The sequence below is a fragment of the Poeciliopsis prolifica genome, unplaced genomic scaffold, assembly GCF_027474105.1.
Source record: "Poeciliopsis prolifica strain line A6 unplaced genomic scaffold, Auburn_PproV2 SCAFFOLD048, whole genome shotgun sequence".
Classification (NCBI taxonomy): domain Eukaryota; kingdom Metazoa; phylum Chordata; class Actinopteri; order Cyprinodontiformes; family Poeciliidae; genus Poeciliopsis; species Poeciliopsis prolifica.
Window position 1 is genome coordinate 253,365 of NW_026562423.1, and position 22,554 is coordinate 275,918.

Genomic DNA, 22,554 nt, shown 5'->3' on the forward strand with positions numbered 1-22,554 from the left:
ATTTGCTAATGCTTCCAGTCTGGTATGAGGGCAGGTATTCGTCTGGAGGAAGACATGCCAGAAAGCGACACTAAAAACCCTTCAACCTCGAGACTTGCAGACAAGAAAAAAAAAAAAAAAAAAAACTGGACTGCTGCTTTTTGACTAGCTAAGGGAAGGTGAAGGAATGAGATCAAACTGAATCACAAATTCTTTGACTGCCTTAAGCTCTTATAACTAATATTAGGAAGATGGACCAGTCCCAAAAATCTGTCTTCACAGAGAAATAGCTCATGTTCAACAAACGAGATTGTAATGAGAAACAGCTGTTTTTTTGGACTGCCAGCTCCGTTTCAGATACAACAGACCCAGAATTAAGGCACGATGTTACCCATTCAGCATGCAACGCGCTAGGTTTCTGCAAGATCGCACGAAAGTGACTGACATCAAGCCAGATCCGCACAAGCTCTGACTTTTTCTCAAAGCCTGCAAGGAGAAGACATGACATGGGACAAACCGAGGCGACTGACTCCTCCGTGAGCTTACAAGTTCATCCTGTGACCACAATTCAAATGTGGCATGTGACACAGGACAGAGCAATGCCCAGAGACGCAAGTGTTGAAAGTCCAATTACACAGAGCCAAAAACAACACCAAATTCCCACTTACCCCAAAAACGTCAGCCTCCACGTCCTGCGCCAAAGAAACGTCCCTTTGAATTGATAGCAACTCCTACGCTCTGCAAAGAGAGAGAGAGGGAGAGACAGAGAGAAAGATATTTGAAACCGAGAGCTTTTGTGGGCCTTATCCACGTGCTGCAGACTCAGAGACTCCCAAGTCTCCCTGGCACAGACCTGCCTTGCTACATGAAAACTCTTACACTCTTTTTCCCCTCTCGACTTTCTGTAATCTCCCCACCCTTTTTCCGATAGATTGCACTCTTTCCTCTTCTGCATTTGTGCCTCAGACATCATGTGAAAAGTGGAGTAAAGAAGTGCTTTTGTGGTGTGTAAATTACCTACGGCCTATGCAGGCACAGTGGTGCTTATGGCCACAACTCAATTACAGCAATGTGAATCAGGTGGCGGCCTTGAAATCCCCTTAGCCTGATGCGCAAATAGGGACACAGAGGCGCCTTCATTGTCAGGACAGAGAAAAATCTGAAGTGGCATGTCATCTCTCCAAAGAAGAGGAGTTGGGGGCCGACGCTGCACAGATGAATGGCTATCGCTGAAAATGATTCAGCAACACTAGTTTGGAGGGTGTGAATAACACCGTTTTGTTCATGGAGATTGCCAGATGTTAATAAATGTTCAGAATCTAATTTCAGATCTAATCTGGGAAAAAAAGTCACATGGCACTCCTGAAAAATCTGGTAAATGGCACTTTTGTGGAAGTGGAAAACTTGGAAACATGTTTCTTGAAATGTCTCAAGCTAAATCAAGTGGATAAAAGTTACCACAAGTTGAAAGCAGAACTGATTCAACAACAATGCCAAACTACTTAATCAATCACATTTAGAAATAAAGGTCTCTTTAACGGACTCTGGGTATACAATCCCTTGAGCTCCGAAAGAATGTAGGAACAGAATGGGGTCTTCCAAGGTGTGCTTAAAAAGAAACAAATATTACAGTGATAGGGAAGTAAAACATATGGGTTTAAAACAATTTCTCTTGGCTAGGGCTAGGAGGAAGAAGACCCTGTCCCAAAGAAGTAAGACTCCTCCAGGCAGAGGTTGCGCCATTTTACAAGCACCAAATGAATTTCACACTAGTTTGTTATCACCGGCTCCTGAGGATAAACTGTTGAAACATATAGTTTACTCTCTTTTAAAGTATTCACATCCCTTTAAGATTTTCAGATTTCGCAATGTAGCAATCAAAAACTTGATATAGCTTTGAGGAATTTAATTTGATAAACCAAGACAAAGTAATAAACAAGGAAAGCTGGACTTCCTTACTCCAACACCCTCAAGTGAGGCCAAGGACCACAGCAGACAGCTCAGACAGAAGTTTAAAGCAGGGTTAGGTTCTTGAACAATAAAGTTTTGAAAAGGAAGGAATAAACCTTCCAAGAGATTACTGACTCCCTAAACTTGACATACTGACCAAAGAGTACTTTGTTCACAGAATGAATGATGCACACAGTTACTTAAGGTTACTTTGTGTTATGCAAAGTACTGTGCAAAAATTTGAAACTGTTCATCCCCTTGAAGAGGTCGTTCATAATCAGAATCACAGGGAAGGGAAGGCGGCCAAAGTGGAGCTACAAATACGACAATCCTATAAGAATACTGAAAAGACTAGATACCGCAGTAGAAGTTCACTTTGCAGCAGCACAATCCTAAACATACAATCAGAGCTACAATGGAATGGTTTAAATCAAACCATATTAATGTCCCAGTCAAAGTTTAGACTGAAATTCAATACGAAAATAATGGCAAAAATAATGTCAATTGAAACTGGCTGATGTTTGGCTATTTTTAAAAGAACAATGAGCTTTTGGAGACACTAAGTACCTGCAGCTATAACTGGAACAAAAGGTGCCTCAACAAAGTATTTGCCCATTAATGCACGCCATACCTATTACATTGTTTAAAACTCCGTTTCCTTCCATTTCATGATAAAATTCCAGTAAAACAAGACAGCATGACAAACTGTAGCTTTTCTGTAGTCAAAGCGGTTTTATTTTGATGATAATAACTCAAAAGTAATCTCATCTTTCATAACCTTATCCGAGCTCTTCCACATCTGCAGCATAAACACCTGGTGTACAAAGCAGCCCTGTGGTGTAGAGGTTGACAGGGTTTGTGTTAGTATGCCTCAAAGCCTTGGAACAAATACCACCTTGCATTGTGAGGCATCCTTTCTATTTATGATCAAGGTAAGGAAGAAAGTGTCCAACAATAAACCTTAAACATTCTGTATCCAAAACAACCACAGCCTCGCCTAGAGCCAGCATTACTGAAGTAGTTAGAAGCTTGGCATGAGCCCTACATGTGAAAACTCTAAGTCAAACTAATATCACACACAGCATTTAGTTGCAGGCTGAATGTCTGTTTTATGATCTTGTTAATGAAATACAGTTTATTGGTGCAGCTGAAAACACTTTAATGTGCAACATTCATGATGTGTGTGTATGTGCTAGTTTCTATTCCATCCCAACAATAACCCAGTCAGTTGATTTGCGCAGGGGCCTTGGCTTGGCACGTCCTGTTTCATTATACACTCTCATTTCCTGTTTGTAATTCTGAATGGTGTTTAGAACCGAATGTTTTCTTCCCTCTTTACTCGGCCACAAAAACAAGAGTAGTTACATTTCTAGAAAGCAGAGGAGTCCAGAAGAAAGAAGGACAGAGTGAATGCCTACCCATGTGTGTTTGCGTGCATTTCTGATGATGCATGTCCAAGCCCTGCAGCTACACTGATGAAAGTAGACAGGAATAGCCTCGGGTAATCACGTCTTTATTCTTGCTGAAGGGCGAAAGCTACTCAGTGCAGAAATTCACCTTTAACATATACTGCTGGAGCTCTGTCAGATTCTCAGATCCAATCTAAATCGGCTGCAGAGCACAAGAACTTGTTCGATCAAGAATTCCCTTTCTCGCCAAGAGAAGACTTTAAAAGATGGTCTTCAAGGCACGACCACACCTGGGTTTTATGACGAGCAAACAAACTCTCCAAGTTAAATCCCTCACCAGCCTTGGAATCTGGACTCAAAGTGGAATCATTCTTGAGCCTCATATCGACTGATAAAAAGCAGCAGTCTTCAACTGTGTGCCTAACTTTGGGATTGGCAGCCCTGCAGCGACAGTCATGAGCTCACATTTAAAGAGACACAATGTGTTGTTTTAACTTGCTTGGTTTTATAAAATTCCTCCAGCCACGTGCGCGCACACACACGCAAGCGAGCGCTCAGTGGAGATAAACCCTTCTTCCTCAGACACTCACTCGCGGCGGTGGAAAGCCCCTTCAGTGACACAGAGATCACATAACCTCCCCTGACACCGGAAGACAGAACTCCCATTGGAAAGATGCAGATTCACACACGCTGAGTGTCGGCCAAGGCTCCAGACTGCCATTGTCCTCAACAGTCATCGAACAAAAACAACAAGGAGGGTCACGAGAGGCCCCCAGTGGAATGGCAAACAACCAGAAAGTGAGACAGGGAGTCAGACAGACAGAACGCTCGGAACAACAACAAAAAATAAATAAATAAATAAATAAATAATAAGAGACTTCTTCCATATGGAGTTTTATGGAGCCAAAAATTATCAGGGGAAAGGTGAATTTGACTTATGTTCAATTACTCAGGAAGAATCTGACACTCCGAATGTGTCATCCCAAAAAACTGCCAGCAAAAACACATATGGATAAAAATAATCTAAATGATCACACCCTGGGGTGTAAAAGAGTTCTGTATCAGGATATCTGTTAAAAATGCATTCAATTAGTCTCCAGTTTTTTTTGTTTTTTTTGTTCTCTCTGTGGAATAACAGGAGCAGAAAAATGGGGTTTGTTTTCAGCTCTTCCAGGATAAAGCAAAGCAAAAAGAAGATCTAAACATCATAAGAGGCTTAGATTGTAGAGATGTTAATCATTCATTAGTGCCAAGTGACCCTTATTATAAAACCATCTTTGTTGTCATTATTCCTGTGACATAAAATTCTAGCTTGTTAATTCAAACTCTGGGTGTTGACAATAGACGGCCTGCAGAGGTCCTAAAAGCTGCGGCCTGTCTCGCAGTTGGCCTTTCAAATGCAAATGAAGGGAACTGTGTTGGGTTTACGGGCTTGGTAGGAAATGATTTAGGGCGACACTGGCGCTCTGAGCCTTTATGTTGGGGTTGGCCAAGGGGGCTCATACATCAACCCTGACCATTAATCAATTAGCGTCTCCTAGCCACCTGTCGGACACACTGGCGCACAAAACATTCCTGCCCTTGGGCTGTTGCTAGACGATGAGCAGCCCTTCCAAACCCTTCACATGCCCCGCCCCCTTCCCTTTGTGCCATCACCCTGATGAATTACATAATCGCGCCAAAACACCAAGCTAAACATCAAGGATTCTTTTCAAAGAGAAGCATATCTGATACAAAGAAGGTGATTTTGTTGTTGTTGTAAATGTACATCTGTGCTTCTCTGTCACAAACAGAACGGAGCGGGCAGAGCAGAATTGATGTCCGTCTTGAGGGGGAATCAATAAGCTGACAGCTATTCAAAAGTGCTGAATGCACACCGACACTCTGTCCTTCTTTGTTTTAAATGCACCTGCCTCTAGCACCGTATCGATAGGCGTTTGATATTGATGACGCGTCACCGCAGCCACATACTCCTGAGATTGAAAACTCCAACCTGTCGGGGTCTCCATGACACCGACAGGTTTCAAGCAGCAAAAACGCTGGCTGTTTTTGCTGTTTGAAATTCCTGACTGACTGACTAAAGTAATTGCAACAAAATTGAAAAACAGAGCAGGTTCTGCTTTTGGTAAATTTTTATGACTTTGTTTAAAACTCAGACTGCTTGATGTCATTGACGCACTTGAGACATTGTCCTTGAGCATTCTGCTCAACAACTGCCCCCTGTGGTAATTTGGGGTTCCTATTACTGATGCAATGAAATTTCTCTTTTTCTCCAGCAGAAATGATGCAACAAAACAACTTCAGTGAAGTACACATATTTCAATTTGATGTCAATTTTCTTTTCTACTTGACACAAAATCCACTAAATCGATATGTCAGACTCAAATCTGGCCCACCAAAGCTTTATCTGTGGCCCTCAGGACTCCAGAAGCTAAATACATCTATTTGTTCCTCCAGTTTTTTGCCATTATGCTATTCAAGATATTCCTGAAAAATCACCCATATTTTTTGAATAAGTGTAAGTTTATTGTAAATCTTTTGCAAAATCGTCAAAATTTCTGGGTGATTGGGAAAAAAAATCACAAAAACAACTGAGAAGTACAGGAGGGATTGATCAATCTGAAAAGATGATCAATATTTTATTTTAAGGAGTACTTCTTGAATGCGGAGACAACAATTTATTTCTATTGTTTAATGAGTTTTATCAATGCATTCTGGTACGGGTCCTTGAGAACATTTATGATCTTGACATTGCACAAAATGAAAATGAGTTTGATATCTGAAATTAAATGAAAGAAAAAAGCTGACATGCAGTCACCCTTTCATAAAATTTTAACAAACATCTTTTAGTAAACTGCAGAGAAACTGTACTTTCTGCATCTGCCAAAAAGCTACTGAATTTATATTACCTTTAAACCTGAGCTCTGACCTATTGTATCTAAAAACCGTTGTCTCGTTGGTTCCGAGTTACGGTACCAACACGCCTATGTTTTATCCACGTCTATGGATGAAACATAGGCATGTAAAATGTCTATGTTTTATCCAATAAAACCCCTTCACTGCTTCTGGACAATCTCTTCCTGGCAGCCATGCTTCCCTGACAATAGAAAACCTCTCACCGCCCTCCCATACAACCTCCTGAAAACCCTTCATATTTTTCACACTTTTTAGGCTGGGTTATTTGGAACTAATTCCCAAAAGCAGCCAAAGAGATAAGTGGCACTAAAATTAGAGGCTAATCCTCCAACCGTCAGCGCGTGGACATGGAGAAAGTAGATTTGTCAAGCCCTGATTTAGCAGTATTCTTTCATTATAGAAGTAGCTCTCTTCACGCAGCTTAGCTGGGAGAAATGGCTCAATCAGTCTCATGTGGACCACTTTAAGCGGAAAGTAAGGGGCCTATCTGCGAACCCAGAATACCTGGCATCCTGCTGGTGCTATTATAGTGCCACTACCTGAGCTGCACTTTTCAACTCTAGAGGGTTACCCTCTTGAAAATGACATTCACCACCCTCTTCTAAAGGCTCCGAGCACAAGAGCGGTTTCTCTGGGAGACTGTACAGAAATGTGGGCCACTGTGCGGGGTGTGTAAAGTGTGTAACACCGGACTGGGCACTACAGAGTGGAGTGTTTTCTTTTCTTTTTTCTTTTTTTTTTCCCTCCCCCTCTTCGCCTGTTAAATCCAGCCAACTCTGGCAGGGAGTTGGCTGGTTACCAACATTATCAGGTGGATTTTCAACAGAACAAAAGCTTCTCTTTGATTCCTCACAATGCCAGAGGGAAACAAAATGAGAAGTAACTCTTTAAAGTAGATATGGCGTGTGCATGTATGCGTGTGTGCATGTGTGTAGAAGAGTCTGTCCTCAATACTTCAGCTACATTTGTGTCTTGCAGAAGATTATTTTTCCTGATAATCTCGCATTTTCTTCTATGTACTTATCCTCACAGTGGGGTTATTAAAGTTGATCATGTGAGGTTAAAACTAAAGCTGAATACAAAGGAAGTGGAGCATGCTGGTTTGAGCTCACTGTATCCAATTGTGATTGTGTTTTTGAAGCCAGAGAATAAATTCCAGTTATTTTTGGAACGATAACGCAGCTTGGATACGAATGAGGAGCAGCAGAGTTGCGTTGCATAGCATCTTCTGGTGGTCAGAGCAAAGGCTATCCACAGGGTACGGAGTCAGCAGGGAGGAGGAGGGTGACGGGGCAAAAGCTTGACCTCACAGGGTCAAGAGGTGATCAGGAACATTTATCATACCTACATAAGCTGATGAATGAGAAAGGCAGCCCCTCTCCTCGGATATTTAGCCGTATATTCTTGTCAGACTCCAAAGAAGCCGACAGATGCGCCGCTTTTACGGCAGAGAGACGAGTTCTGGAATCCCTAAGTGGAAAAACATGCCATGCTGGCACACAGTAGCAGCGGTGAAACATTACATCATACTGACGATTTAATGAGCGCAACCTGGAGCAAATTAGAGCTTTAAATACCTGCCAGAGCCAATATAAAACACTGTTTCTCATCCTGAAATATAAGTTTCAATTGATCGGAAGATGAGTAGATGAAAGGGAGGTAGCAAACGGCGATGTCCAAACCCTGTTGAAAACCACATAGAGCAGAAAACAACCAGTTTCCAAGGGGACTTTCCAAGAGTAGCTTTCCCTGAAGAAGAAGCAGCAGCACAGCGGCTTGGTATTGTTTTGGCTCTGTGGACAAGAAGAATACAGTCCGAGTAGGATCCTGGGCCGGAGGCCAGCCGAGATGAAAATATGCTGCTGTGAAAAAAATCCTTACGAAATCCTCACGCAGCAACCATCTATCAATTGGGGATGACAGATAATTCACAAACACAGGCCCTTTGTTAGGCATTTCATAACTTGTGCATGGGCTGATTATCGACAATAGCAGATGAAAAGATGCAACAGATTACTCGTTATGGCATCTCATGTTAATCCCACACCTCCAACACACAAAGAACAAGTAAAGTTTTGAGTTTCGGAGAAACAGCTCAGTGTCTATCAGTTAGAGAGGTGGAGTGTTTACATGGCCACAATGAAAGGATTCTAGGCATTTTACCGGGATGTGCCAAAGTCATGAAAATGATCGGCTTTGTTAAACACAGACAAGTGTTCTGTCGCAGCCTCAGAGGGGGATCCCACAGTTCAAGATGCTTGGGGATGCTGAAAGACCTTCAAGAGAATGTAAACAAGACAATAGAAAAACTGGAAGCTGGAGTCCACAAAAAATAAGCCCCGCAATATGATGCCAACTTTACTCTAGAAAACAAGGGAAGGAAACACAAACATACACACAAAGAGCAGTTAGGATTGCTCAGAGAACCTTATTTTCAGTTTTACTGGCCCTCACCAGAGACAGACTATCCAGCTAAAAACAGTTGTAGTTGTCTTTAGATTTATTCTCTAAAGAATGAGAATAAATCCCAGATATTTTTGGAATGATAACGCAGCTTGAATGCAAAAAAGGAGCAACAGAGTTGCGTCACGTGGCATCTTGTGGTTATCGGAGCAAATGCAAAGTGTTGACTTCACTTTTTCCAATCTGTGAAATCAACATAACTATGTGCTTAAAAAATAAAACAGAAAAGAAAAAAAGCCACTCTTCAGTGTGGAAGTGATTACTGATGGACGAAGACTCAACGGTAGTCTTCTTCGATCAATAGCTGCATTTTCATTTACCATAAAATTGCACAAATTGTAATTACAAAAATAAATTTGCTTAGTTAAAACGCACTTAAAAAAACAAACCAACATGTTTTTCAATGGAAAGTTGGCAGTGTCAAAGTGTATTTCACAAAACTAATAGAAACACTTTTTTGCATCACAAGAGTCAAGTGACAAATAACCAGATGTTACTGCTGATGGAAAAAATTCAGAAGATGACAGGAATTGGCCGGAGGACGACGCCATAGCATGTTTCTGAAGGACTTGTAGTGTGAATAAACTAATTTATGTGTGATTTTAATTGCATTTTATATTCAACAGACACATGGCAAGTGTGACATTGTGGTTTTTTTTCCAACATTAGTGGAATGTCGTCATACGGACATTTGTAATAGAAATGCAGCGAGTGAAGCATTTGAAGATGAAGTTACAGGAATCACAGAAGTTAGATGAAGCTATATGAACAGAAAACTATGGAGGGATATCAGCTGCTGAACAAGACTACCTGTAAGCACTGAATGATCAAAGGTCTTCCTCTGGGACGTGCCTCACAGGAGGGTAGAGTACCCATAAGTAAGAGTAGCACTACTTCAATATATTTTAACTCAAGTAAAAGTTAAAATTAGTCATCCAAAAAAAGACTCAAGTGAGAAATGTTGTGGCAAAAAGCCTGCTTAAGTGCAGAGTAACTGCTGATGTCACCAGATGGAGAAACATGCAATTTCATAATCCTTAGGAAGTAAAGTCAGTTGAACAGGTGAGGAGCTTTGAATCTTCGATAACTTGTAAACAAAGAGAGGGAGCTTAGTGATTTGTCTCCATATAAACAAACTCACCGAGTTTATTAAACTCAACACTAACTTCTCCAGATCCATCAGCATATTTCGATCCATTTCCTATCCTTCTTGCTGAGAAAACACACAAAAAAAAACTATTTAGGATACTGTAATTGTAGTCTCAAAAACTAATTACTGCCCTCATAAAATAGGTTAAACTGATCCCATTCCAGGCGAGCTGAAACTTGTTTTTATTTTGTTAAAACATAAAAAGATGCACACATGCTATCATAGAACAGGAACCAATAGATCAAGCAGCAAAACGCTGCGTTTTTTTGGCTTTTGCAACCGGAACAGGATTTCCTGAAGCAAATAGTTTAGTTGAGCTCAAAATAACACAATTACTAATAGGTGTGAAAAAGGGCAAAGCTCCAAAACCTCTGAACAAAAACAGGGTTTTTTTTCACAATTTTTCTTCCACCATCGTTAACCACATGCACTTAGAAGACACTTTGCTGTTTTGCCTATTAGTCACAGCCACTGACCAACAAGCGAAATCACTCTCGGTGTCTGAAAATGTGGTTCTCTCTAGTAAAACAAACTATAATTTAGATGCCTGAAAGCTCTGTGTTGAGAATCAGTGCTCTGTAAGGAGCAAAGGTGAACACGAAGCAGCCTTTCATTCCTGTTATGGATATTTAGGGCAATATCTGGATGCATTTAAGCCTCTGAAAACATTTCTGGAGATGAAACAATGTAATCTTTGAGTCATCTCAGACTTTGAGTCCATGAGTGACAGAGAGGGGAAAAAAACTGTTTGTTGACTTAAGAAGCTTGTGTAGGCTTCAGGAATTTATACTGTCAACTAAAAATTCAACACAGGGAACTGAAATGTGCTTGGATGTCTCTGCAGTTCTTTATAAATCATTCCTGAATGGCTTTTTTAATGTTTTAGAACATCGACAAGCACTTCCTTATATTGAAAACTATTTATTTTATACAACATATTGCATGAGAGCAACTAGTCACTGAAGCACTTTTTTCATGATTACAGGCATTTATTCTAAAATATACAACAGCATACTTACTCATGCCATATGAATTTCCTATTTTCCTCGACAAGTTGTGTTAAAAAGATCAATAATTCCAAGTAACTTACAGACAGACTTGCATTGCACAAGTCTTCACATGAAGAAAATATAAAATACATGGTTAGGCTGATGTACAGAAGATAGACTGAAACTCAATTCTGCAACAAAGATTTGGGACTTTATTCTAGTTTTTAAAACCTGAGACTGAAGCAATTCTATCTAAACTGTTTTGCTCAATATTTTGTTACATCAACCCGATTAAAGCTTTTCTACCCAATTTTGCATCCAGTAAAATGAAAGATTACAAAGTATCCTCTTAATATGCCAGAGATGACAGCAAGTGTGTTTTAATTAGAGCAAACAGATGACCCTGAATGCAAAGGTATCAGTTATTGTTTGAACTGGAAGATCAGACAGGAGAGGGCAACCTGACTGTGAATGCTGTGTATAAATGAAAGAGATTGACAGAAAGCAGTCGGGTGCAGAGATGTGTTGTGAAACACAGTCAACACAATTCACACAGGAAACAACTCGCTTGGGGCTTCCACCTTCATTTAGATGAAAATGGACCTCCTCGAGAGGAAATAAAGCCATTTTTAACCCCCGCCTCTCACTGCGAGTTGGTCTTCAATAATATGCCCAGTCAATGGACTGTGGGTCTATTCAACTGGGCCCACAGCACAGCCATAAATAATGCTGTGCTCGCATGAAACCCTAATCACCATTGTGCTGTCACCCAACAGAGAAGATCGCTTGTTTAATTTACTGCGCCGCATCTGTCTCAGTTCTGCCCAATTTAGTTTCAACGTTTCAGTGGGCACGTACTTCAGGTATTTATCAATATGCTCTTCAGCCAATGCAGTGTTCATGTTTCCAAGTCTCTGTGTGAGTGTGCGCACGTGTACACACAGTTGCTTGTCGTGCAATAATGCATTTGTGTGCATAGATGAACAAATGAGAAAGCTGCAGCTCGTGAAACAACATTGGTTGGCTTAGAATAAGCCATCAACATTCAATAACGGCAGCTCGTTATTGGCCATATACGACCAACTTCATTACATTACAATTCCATTAGCATGCAGACATTTGCATATCCCGGCTACCTCCTTCCAGAGGCTGTTGATCATACATGGCAGCCATATGCTGCCTGGTGCGCCATATAACAGAATTATTACTGCGACAATAAGAGCCAAGAAAAATGGAAATCACATTGACGCAAACTAAAGTATGAACGGCGTCGCATGATGCTGTTGCAGCACAGGCTGCGATCTCTAACCAGCAACATTCTGCTTGAGTTCCTATTTCCGACATACTTCTTCACGTGTGCTCCACATACAGTTTATACATGTATTAAAGAGCTTTCATATGAGCCAGACTCAAAACATTAAATAATGCACAACTCCAAGCATTCCCTGCTCCCATTTTAGGCATTTCTGGCTCCGCTGCCACTTTTCCCGCAGCAAAGACAGAAAATGCAACAGACCGGCCTGGTTCAGGCCGACAGTGATTCGGTGTGATGGCTCCTCGTTTGGGCAGCCTGCACGGAGATGGCAGCCCATGGACAGAGAATATTCAGCAGGGACTAATAAGCTGTATTTGACGGGCGTAAGCAAGGGCAGTGGGGCCGCATGAGGATGATGATGCTGCTAGCAGTGAGCTCATTGTTGCCTGTGCTGCAAAGAGCATGAGTGACACTGGATTTGTTTCATCTTATCTTTGTGATGGGATGTTCTCATCACAGAGATGAATGAGGATCAGAACGACATATTAAAAATTTTAACTCAATTAATCACTTGAGTGGAAAAGTCCCAAGCCAGTCAACACAGAAACATACATTGGTATGTTTCTGGTACAACCATAAAGCAACAGCGGCGATGGATGACAAAGTTGCTTCTCTTGGCCCACTGGGGGTTGAATCTTGCTTCAAAAAAGAATCTTATGGGAAACTGGAAGAGACTATTGTTGTGTTCAAGATGTACTAAAAGGAGTTTAGTACAACTAAAGTTACTAAAGTCTAAAATCACATATCAGTGCTAAACATGTAGCAACAGAGCAGACGTCTCCAATACACTCAGTGTCCACAGTTCATATTTCTAAAGAAGTTCCATGAATGATCAGGTTCCTAGATTGGTATAATAACACTTTGCACCAATCTGATGGTTGAATGACCTAAAAGGCAGATTAAAAACAAACATCTTTTTTGTTGAGCTCTATATCTATTTATTCAATAATTTAGCAGCAAGGTTTAATTAAACTGAAATTATAACTTTGTCGATTAATATGCAATTAATTTGATACACTTCAATTAATCTGATTAAAAATTAATCGAGCAGTAATATTTCCACTTGTGCTCTGTGTTTTTCTACTTCATAGAATCCCAACAAAATGCATAAGAAGTTTCCAGTTGCAAAAACAACATAACGTAAAAAATAATTCAAGGTATGTGAATACTTTTCGAAACCACTGTTCATTAGACCAACCCTGAGGAACAAAAGTAAAAGTCCTTGCTTCTTTTTGGGTTTTTTTTTTAAATGTATGCTGGTCTGAAAGGCAGCACTAACATCCTAGAAGCTGCCAAGTGTCTCCCTCCAGAGCGATCACTTTATCTCCAGTTATCTAAATGACTGCAGAAACATTTAACTCAGGGAAGTCCAAGTAGGACATGGTGTCTTGTCAGACATCTGCATAATTGACGCCTGGTATCTTTCTCACTGTGTGACTGGCGACAGCGGTGGGGGTTGAGGGGCAACGTGACTATTCAACAGTACAGTACTGTAATAGGTAATATTAACAGCATGTCCCTCAGACTAAGGGAGAGAAACAGGAGCAAGAACAACATTAGAATGCAGAAAAGGAAAAGAGGAGAAAAGGGGGTGGGAGTACGAATTCAATTTTCCAGTGACAGTGTGCTCGGGATCACTGTTTCAGTGAAAGAACATATCATCTGTCACGGTTAATGGCAGTGTCTTGGGGAAAGCGAGAGGAAAAATGGAATAAAGACCATTCATTACGAAGGTATGGGACGGGGGTAGGGCGGAGGAGGTGTGTCGAACCCATCTGTCTGCTCTGCTGTCACTGCAAGGAAAATGAATGTATACACAAGCTATTATTTGTGCATTTACAGGTTGACGTTACAACCGAGGTACAGCGCCGGCGTCGGAGGAGGCTGATGCACAGAGCGGCCGCTGAGAGTACAGAGGGCATCCTGGCTGCCTAGTGGGACGGCTGCAGAGCTGGCCTAAGGGCCCAGCCAGCCTGTCTCTCTCACAGAGCTGTGGATGTACTCAGTGGAAGCAATTGATACCATTGTTTTATGGAGAGGAGGGTGGAGGAAGGGGGGGAATGGAAGGCCAACAATGAGGCTCTTTCACTGGAAATGTCAGCCGTCACACCAGGGGACTATCCAACTGGGCAGAGGCTGTTTTGTGAAAAGCCAAGGTACAAAACTTGTGGAAACTAGTATTAAGTTATTATGTGACGACTCGGGGAAAACGAAGGGTGTACACAAGCCAGAACATTTGCATGCAAATCATCGGAAATTAAATCTCAAATGTGGGGCGGCGGGCTGTGAGAAAGTTAACAGCGCAGATGATACGAGAGAACGCGACTCAGCAGTAAAACAAAGGAACTTGAGTTAGTTACTGTCACTTGGATCCAATAAGGGTTTTTTGTTTTAAGCACAAAACAACATGCAAAAGAAACTTTGTGAAAGTATTCAGACCCCCTGGAGTTTTTTACATTTCAGTACAAGCACAAACTTTGCTGTTACTCGAAAGGAACTTTCGCTCAGAACATGCAACACAAGCTACAACAGAAGGATTCCACTCACAGCGCATGTCCAATCAAATGGTCTAATCAAAGTTGAGAATCTGTATCAAGACTTCAAAATGTATGTTCACAGATCATATTACCTGACTAAACGTGAACTTTTTGTGAAAAATTTGGCATATTTCTTATCATCATCTAACTGTACAAAGCTAGTCGAGACATACCCAATAGCACCTGCTGCACATAGCGGCTAAACACAACTGCATGCCGTACTTTCCACATTTTTATTTTAAAACATGTATAATTTTCCACCTGAATTGCAATCCTGACCAACACTGCATCGGGTGATAAAGGGCTGGAACAATTAATCATGATTAAACTATTATTGAAACAACCGCCAACTAGTTTAGTAATTGATTAATTATTTGCTGGAGAATACACTCAAAAAAGACCATTTTTTGAAATAATAATAATTTCAGAGTAGTAATTAAGCTAAATCTGAATGGCACATGCATACATTTTGCAAATAAGAAAAAAACCTTTGTAAATTCACAATAGGAATGCTATTGTCAATTATAATTATAATCTTTGTTACTGCATTTTAGGTAAAGATTTTCTTTTATAAAAAGGAAATTAACTGTTTATTTGCATATTTTAAAGTATTTCTAGTATTGTATAAAAAAAGACTTCAGTGGTTAAATAATTCTGTTGCTTGTAGATTTTTTTTTTAAATCTGTTAATAGGTTAATCATCACAACAATAATCGATTACTAAAATACTTGTTAGTTGCAGCCGTATGGAGTTACAACATGAAAGCCAAGTAATATAAATTAGAAAAATGATTTTGGTCTAAATATTTTTGCCAACTTCCAGAATGTTGCTGATTGCAGCTGGCGACACATTCCCAATCAATAACCAAGATAATTGGTTATATAGGTCTTTATGCTCAACCTCATTAGGCAAAAAAAAAAAAAAAAAAGGAGACAAATGTGGCCTGATTCTTCAGGCAATCTAGCATAGTGAGGAACCTAAAATAATACAACGGATCCATTCTGGGGCATTTTAGCAGAAGACTGTAGGACAGCGCGGTAAAATGTTCGGATGACCCCGATGGCCTCGGACCTCTTCTGAAGGTACCCTGGCGCTTTAAGGCTGACCTAATTGCTCTCTCGTTCTCCTTGCACGAACACAGGGAGCTGGCACATAAAGATTATTTAATACCATCAAAGCCAAGAGGAGGACTAAAAAGGAGGCTGAAGGAGATTTAACTCCTTCAGTGACAAAAAAGGGCCAAGTCAGCCTGATCAGGTTAAAGAAAGAAAAAAAAAAGAAAGAAAGAAAATAATCAGCATACTGTTGCAGTCAGAGTTAAGCACAGCTCCAACATCACAGCAGATCCCTTCCCCCTCTGAATAAAAACATAAAACAAGCCCACTTGATTTCGGCTGTGCTCTCTCCCGGTACCGGCTCCCCGCCCTTCTCCTCTCCCATTTTTCCCACACTAGCCCTGGTCCCTCAGGCAAAGCCTACGTCACTGGGCACCACAGTAAAACCACTGTAATATCCCAATTTATTTCTACTTATTCTGACAGACTCTGCGCCTCTTTCATTTGGGTCAAGGCTGGTTTTATTGGACCAAAAGCAACATGGCCTCATTCCACTGGACTTCATGTGTTTTTTTTTTTTTTACTGTTTTTTGCTGACAAACCATTCCCCCTAGACGTAACCCAACAGATGAAAACAAGATTCTGAAGAACTGAACCCACCTCCAGCATCTTCACTGTATCAGTAACTCTTGTTGTGCAGTCCGGGCTTTCACTATGAGTACTTTCTAGTCCACAAAAAAAAAAAAAAAAAAAAAAAGCAGCGCTCCCAGCAGTCAGAGTGTGACAGAGTGTGGGTGGGACTGGGTAGAGGTGTTTACCGTTAAGTAAGCACGGGGTGGCATCTCCGGGGAGCGCTGCCATTGTGAGGAGCTCGTCTCATCAGTCACCGCTGATGAGTTTGCACAGCGCCGCGGCCGCAGCCGTGTGAGTCAGCCTGGCTCGTCAACAAGGGGCAGCACGCCACTGTGGCAACAGAGCAAACCACCTGACACACTCTGGACCGAAGAGTGCATCTCTAAAATACTGCTCTGAGAGAAAAGACCTCCTAGAATCTACTCAACCTAAAAGATGACGTACTTAGAAAGGGGAAACCCGTGCAGCACCATCAGAAATGGGTCAGTCAGACTTTCAATATTCAGCAGACTGAAACAAACCCTTAAAAGAACTCAAATTATGATCAAGCAACTTTGATAACACTTCAGTTCCCACAAGAAAGGAAACTCAGCATTGGACCATGACAACACAGACCCTTTCCAGTGGTTGTCACACTTTGCAATCTGAAGAGGAGGTAAGGGGCATGATGAGGGTGTGGAGGGGCAGATGGTGCCACAACCCTTGCTTTGATTTGACGTTTTCTTACACCACGTGAAACTACTAATTCTAAATGGCACCGTTTTCACAAGTTTACCCAATTCAAAAAAGAACACACTTTTAAAAGAGAATACCTCTGCAACAGAAAAACTACGTTTACAAGGAAGAGGTTTTCTACCACCAAATGAGTTCATCTTTTGCTACGGTGGCATCGTCTAGAACAGAAAGCTTCAGAAAAGAATTTGAGAGTTGTAGTTGGTGGGGAAAGAATCTGTTTCATTATCCCAAACTCTCTTATTCTATAACTGTGGAAGCAAGTTGGAGAAGCTCTGTTACTTTAGCTCTATTTGTTCTGTTTCTAGACTTTTTGTTCATCGTTTTTATGGTTGCATGTTTCGCCAATTATTCCCTCTGGTTTTGAATGCTGTACAGCTGGAAGGATTTTTTTACCTTCTAACTATAGTTATGATGGGTAACCATAGCAATATGGTATTGTTTTTACATCTGTGAGCAGCTGATGAAGCTCAATTGATAGCTGAACTACGACCCAGATCCCAGATGACTTAAGGAGATTTTGCGGATGCAAAGCAGAGAAAGAGAGAGGAAGTTCAAACCATTTCTTCCGTCCAAGGATCACAACCCTTACTCAAACATCTCTCTACCTGGCTTTCAAACCATACGGCCAGACAGAAATGTAAAAAGGAACTCTAAAAGCAAATGAGGTGGATTAGCTGTGCTTGCCAACAACGGATGATGTCATCCAGAACATGTTGCCGTGGAATATTGCCTCAGAAATTGAGCCGTTAGCATGTCATCATGGTCGTCAGACTGTCATGCAGCAAAAATCTTCAGTCAGAGGAATTTTCAGATGCGTTGCAAGCCTGACTGCTACTGGTGATCCTTCCCATCTACAGCTTCACCATCCACAACCACTCTGAAGATACTTGGATGATATGAGTAAACACAGCATTTCGTTTTATAACTGGGATAAATGAAGATTTAAATTTAATTGTACTTGAAAATCACCAGTTTTGTTGAGTACAAATGCTATACAAAAATGATCTTATGACATTTAGAACATAAACTAGCCCAAAGCATCACAGATCATCCACCATTTGCAACACTGGTGCAAGAAGGTTTTTCTGTTTTGTTTTTTTGCATTTTCTTGCTTTTCTGTTTCACATAAAACCCTCTTGTATTCAATGTTAATGCTGATGACTCTTAAGATGGACCTGTGCTTTAGCTCTCCGTGACGATTTTGTTTTGTACCTCCATTACCATCCTGCTCACTGTGCATGGTGGCACAGATAAATATGGGTCCTTGTCCAGCCTAAAAGCCCGTGGCCAAGATAAATGGACTTCTGTGTTGTTTCATATTTCAACCCAAGGGGGACAAAAAAAGTCATGCCTTATGAATTAAAGAGTTCCTCCAAACTGTGATCAACTTAGATAAAAAAAAAAAAAAAAAAAACGCAGAGTAGATTAAACAAATAACTTAATTACATCAATTTTCGAAGAATTGAAATCACTGTGTCACCGCTTTTCAGAATCAAAATTACAGTCATTACTTTGACTAAGTACATTCTTAGTCAAAGTAATGACATTAAAGGGTTGATTTTTTTTTTTTTTTGGGGAGTGTGAGATTATGCTAAAGCAACAAATCAAGAATTTCACACTTTTGCACACCGGTAAATGTGGCCAGCATCGGATTGCATTGAAAATGAAGGCAGATTACAATCTCAAATGCTTCTAAGGTTTTAAATGGTTAAAAAAACATATATTTCTATTATTCTAACTCTTTGCTTTTTATTTCTCAATCTACTGTCCAATAAATGCCTAAAAAAAACACACTTTTAAAAAGACGAATTCCTAAACAGGATGTTTACCTCAACTTCAATTTCAGAAAACATACACACACAGGCGAAGTCTACCATCATAACAAATCTAGATAGCAACCTTTTCTTTTTACCAAGTTTCTAAAATGTCACTGCATGTCACATCTTTCATGGGGTAAACCTTGTATCGAGTGTTAACCCTTTCCACAATTACGCAGAGGGCATAACGCCAAACTGTGAATCACACTCAGAGAGTAGGTGACAGGGTGGGAAAACCCTCATCTACACCAGATTTGCCACAGAGTCACTCTCATCCCGCTCTGAATGTCACAGGCTGTCAGAGAAAAGGGCGAGTGTCTTTCACCTTCTGCTATTCCAGGTCACCATTCCCACTGCTTGTTCAAACTTCCGAGTAGAGCGAGAACGCACCGCTGGTTCGTGTTTTCAAACAGCATTAAAACAAACATCAGCTGACTTGACGTGAGCACATGCTTTTTGACCGGAGCCAAATGTTACAAATGGGCACTGCAATGTTGAAAATGCTAAAAAATATGTATATATATACTTATTATTTACCAAGTTGTGGCATATTTAAATTGCTTTAAAAAGACAATCAAATGAAGTTTATCAGAATATCACTGAAAAGTTAATTTATTCCAGCAATTCAGTTCAAAAAGTGAAACTCAAGGATTCATTACTCGCATTATGCGTATAATATATCTGTGGATTTTTAGAATTACTACTTCCAGGTAACGAAAACCACAAATTTAGTCAAATAGTTACATCAAACAAATAAACAAAATCAGTCTGAGCTCATGAATGTTACTTTGTGGTCTCCATAATCATCTGCAACATGGCTAACTTGACGGCCGTCTGGCAGACAGCCAACAATGAGGGAGAGCCACAAAGAGTAAAGAATCTGGCCGTTCACTTCCAAGAAAATGAATGTAAAGTTTAGAGGAAGACAAAAGTGAGCTAGAAAAGGTGCCCAAGTAAACAACCAGCAACTTTAGAGTGAGTCTACAGTGAAGCAAAACCACATTCATGACATCCCAAGGTCCTGAAGGGCAAATGTCCTACACATTTAAGAGGTTTCCCTAGTTTAACATGCCTGAATTAAATGAATGAAGGATTATCAAAAGAGCTAATTGAGCCATGTGAATTAACTGTGTTGGAGAAGGAGATGTTTTAATCCAGGATACCAGACCTTCAGCACTGCAGCTGGACACTTGTAGTCTGGAGGACAAGAGAAAAATTACTTTCATGTGACTTGTGATTTTTTTTCTGGGGGGCGGGGGGAGAAGAAAAAAAAAAGTCACAGAATGTGTGAAGTTCCCACAGTCACTGATGATTAGAGGAGCTGGTGGTGCAGGTATTGGCTCAAAGCATCAGAGTTGCAGCAGACATTAACTTGGAAATATTAAATGCCCTTAATAATTCCCTCTGCTTTATGGACTTGGCAGCAGCACACACTGCTATTAGCACCGATACCTTATTTAATGACCATGATATATATCACTGTGCTTGTTGCTCACAAAACTCATCGGACACAAAAATCCAAAGAGAATCTGTGAGTGTTTTCAAGATAAAGAAGAGCTTAAGCCTGCTGCTATAGACTGAAGCAACGTACACAGCTGCCAAGTTTTTGGCGGTGCTGCATTCATGCAGTAATTCTCTCAAAAAGAAGCTCGACCAAGTACTGTAGATTTATTCCTTTAATCATTTTTTTTGGCAGACATTTCATTCTCAATGTTTTTTTTTTTTTTTGTTTCTTTCACCTTTCATCTACAATGGCTCCATTACTCATAATACACTGTACAAACATGGATGTATTTTCTGTAGGCAGACTGTTCAGTTTTACTTAAAGACATAAAAAGGTTTATATAATATTCTAAATATTCTGAGAAACAGGAGAAAAAATGAACAAAAGCCATTTAAAATGCATAACTTTCAGTTTGACTTTTATAACAGAAACTAAAATAACTTTCGTTTAAAAAAAACTAAACAGAAGAAGCAAGTAGTTAGCAGTGTGTATATTTAGGAACATTCGAGCCTCTCAGCCTGTGTAGCACATTTGGAAATGTTGAAGATCAGTCATATGTGTGTGTGCCTGGCACAGGCTGTTGTCAGAGGTGCATGTTGCAGGGTTGTAACTCTTTGTGTCACCGCTTTTCAGTGGTGCCAAGCTGGAGCTTCGGCTAGGCTAACTTAGTCGAGTAAACAGCCCGTGGCTGAATCTGTGCCAATGTCTTTAACAGCTCAAACATTGTTTTTGTTTTGTTTTTAAACTAGCTCTGCATGCTACCAAGCCCTAACAGCTGTACAGAGTCTGAAGCCTTCAGCCACCCCAAAGACAGCACGATGACATTAAGACGTCATTGGCAGCCGGATACTTGGTAGGCACGCGCTACCAGCTACAGAGTGCCTTTATCCGGCTACATGGCGAATTTCAGAGAAGAAGTACAAAAAGAAGAAAATGTCACACGCGCTCGTGTAATGAATTCAGTCAGAGCCCTCCAGGTAAAAGGTTTTCCGCTCCCCAAACAACACCTGGCTCAGACACGCTGTCAAATGTTGACAGTGGCAAGTGTGCGGTGATACCTGGGACCTGTTGACTCCTCCTCCCGGTCCCCCTTTCGGACTCGCTGCTGGAGTTCAGTCGCGCTGCCGCTGGTATCTCTCTCTACCGGCGGTAGACTTCTCCTCCTCTTTTCTTTTCTTTCCTCCAAAGTTTTCTGCCGACTCTCGGGCGTCCAGAGAGCGTCTCCCGACGAGCGCCGCGTGAAATTAACCCCGACGACAGACCGTAGGTAAAGGCGGCCGCGCCGCTTTCAAGGAGCAGGGGCAAGTTTGGCACCGCTCTTACCGAAGACAACTATGGCAGTCACGTTCTCCTCGCCGTGAGAGCCCCGCCCCCTTTTCCTTATATGGAGCGCAGCGCTGAAACGTGGATGTCCCGCTCCTCTCCAGATGTTCTTCTCCCTGCGCTGCCAATGTAAAGAAAAGGCTGCAGGAAAAGCCCGACGTTTTAATGACTGGTCCTACAGATCCATAATATATGCGCCACTGAATGCCGGAGGCCATTCTTTTTACATTTGCAGGAAGAAAACCTATGAACAAGCTCTCTCTCTCTCTTTCTCTCTCTCTCTCTCTCTCTCTCTCTCTTTTTCTCTCTCTCTTTCTCTCTCTCTCTCTTTCTCTCTTCCTCTCAAGTGTGACAAAGTCTGTTTAAAGACAGTGGTCTCTTCGCGACTTTTCACATTTATACTATACACCCAATTAAGTAATCGAATACGTTTTGTTCTACTCTATAGTTTTACTTTAAGGAGAATTTTAAAAAAACTTTACATTTGTGATTACTGTCTCTCTATCTATGTTATCCATCTACATATCAGCATCTTTACTGTAGAGATTTTTTATTATTATTAGTCTAAATGTCTGTCTTTGCATCAAAACCAGTCACGTAACACGGGCCCGGGGCCACTCCTCCAATGCGTGACAAGGCCGTCCTGTCCCGCTGTGAGGGGCATTAAGGACTCTACAGTACCCACCATTACAGTATGTTCTGTACCCTTGTGCCACTCTGACCAGCAGTCCCATCGACTGCATGCAGAGCGACAGCACTGACAGGAAGCCAGCGGCTAA

General features: G+C 41.0%; 1 protein-coding gene across 2 annotated transcripts in view; it reads right to left on the reverse strand.

Annotated features, from left to right (window-relative positions):
• The window catches only part of raraa (retinoic acid receptor, alpha a), a 176,827-nt gene extending 155,024 nt beyond the window's left edge, over nt 1-21,803 (reverse strand). The window contains exons 1-2 of one of the 2 annotated variants that reach the window (XM_055057570.1): nt 21,511-21,803; nt 648-717 (exon numbers count right to left, since the gene is read on the reverse strand). The gene's annotated coding sequence lies outside the window, so the exon portion shown is untranslated. The remainder of the gene's footprint in view (nt 1-647; nt 718-21,510) is intronic. The other variant, XM_055057572.1, reaches the window with a different exon arrangement.
• Between the last annotated feature and the right edge of the window lie 751 nt (nt 21,804-22,554).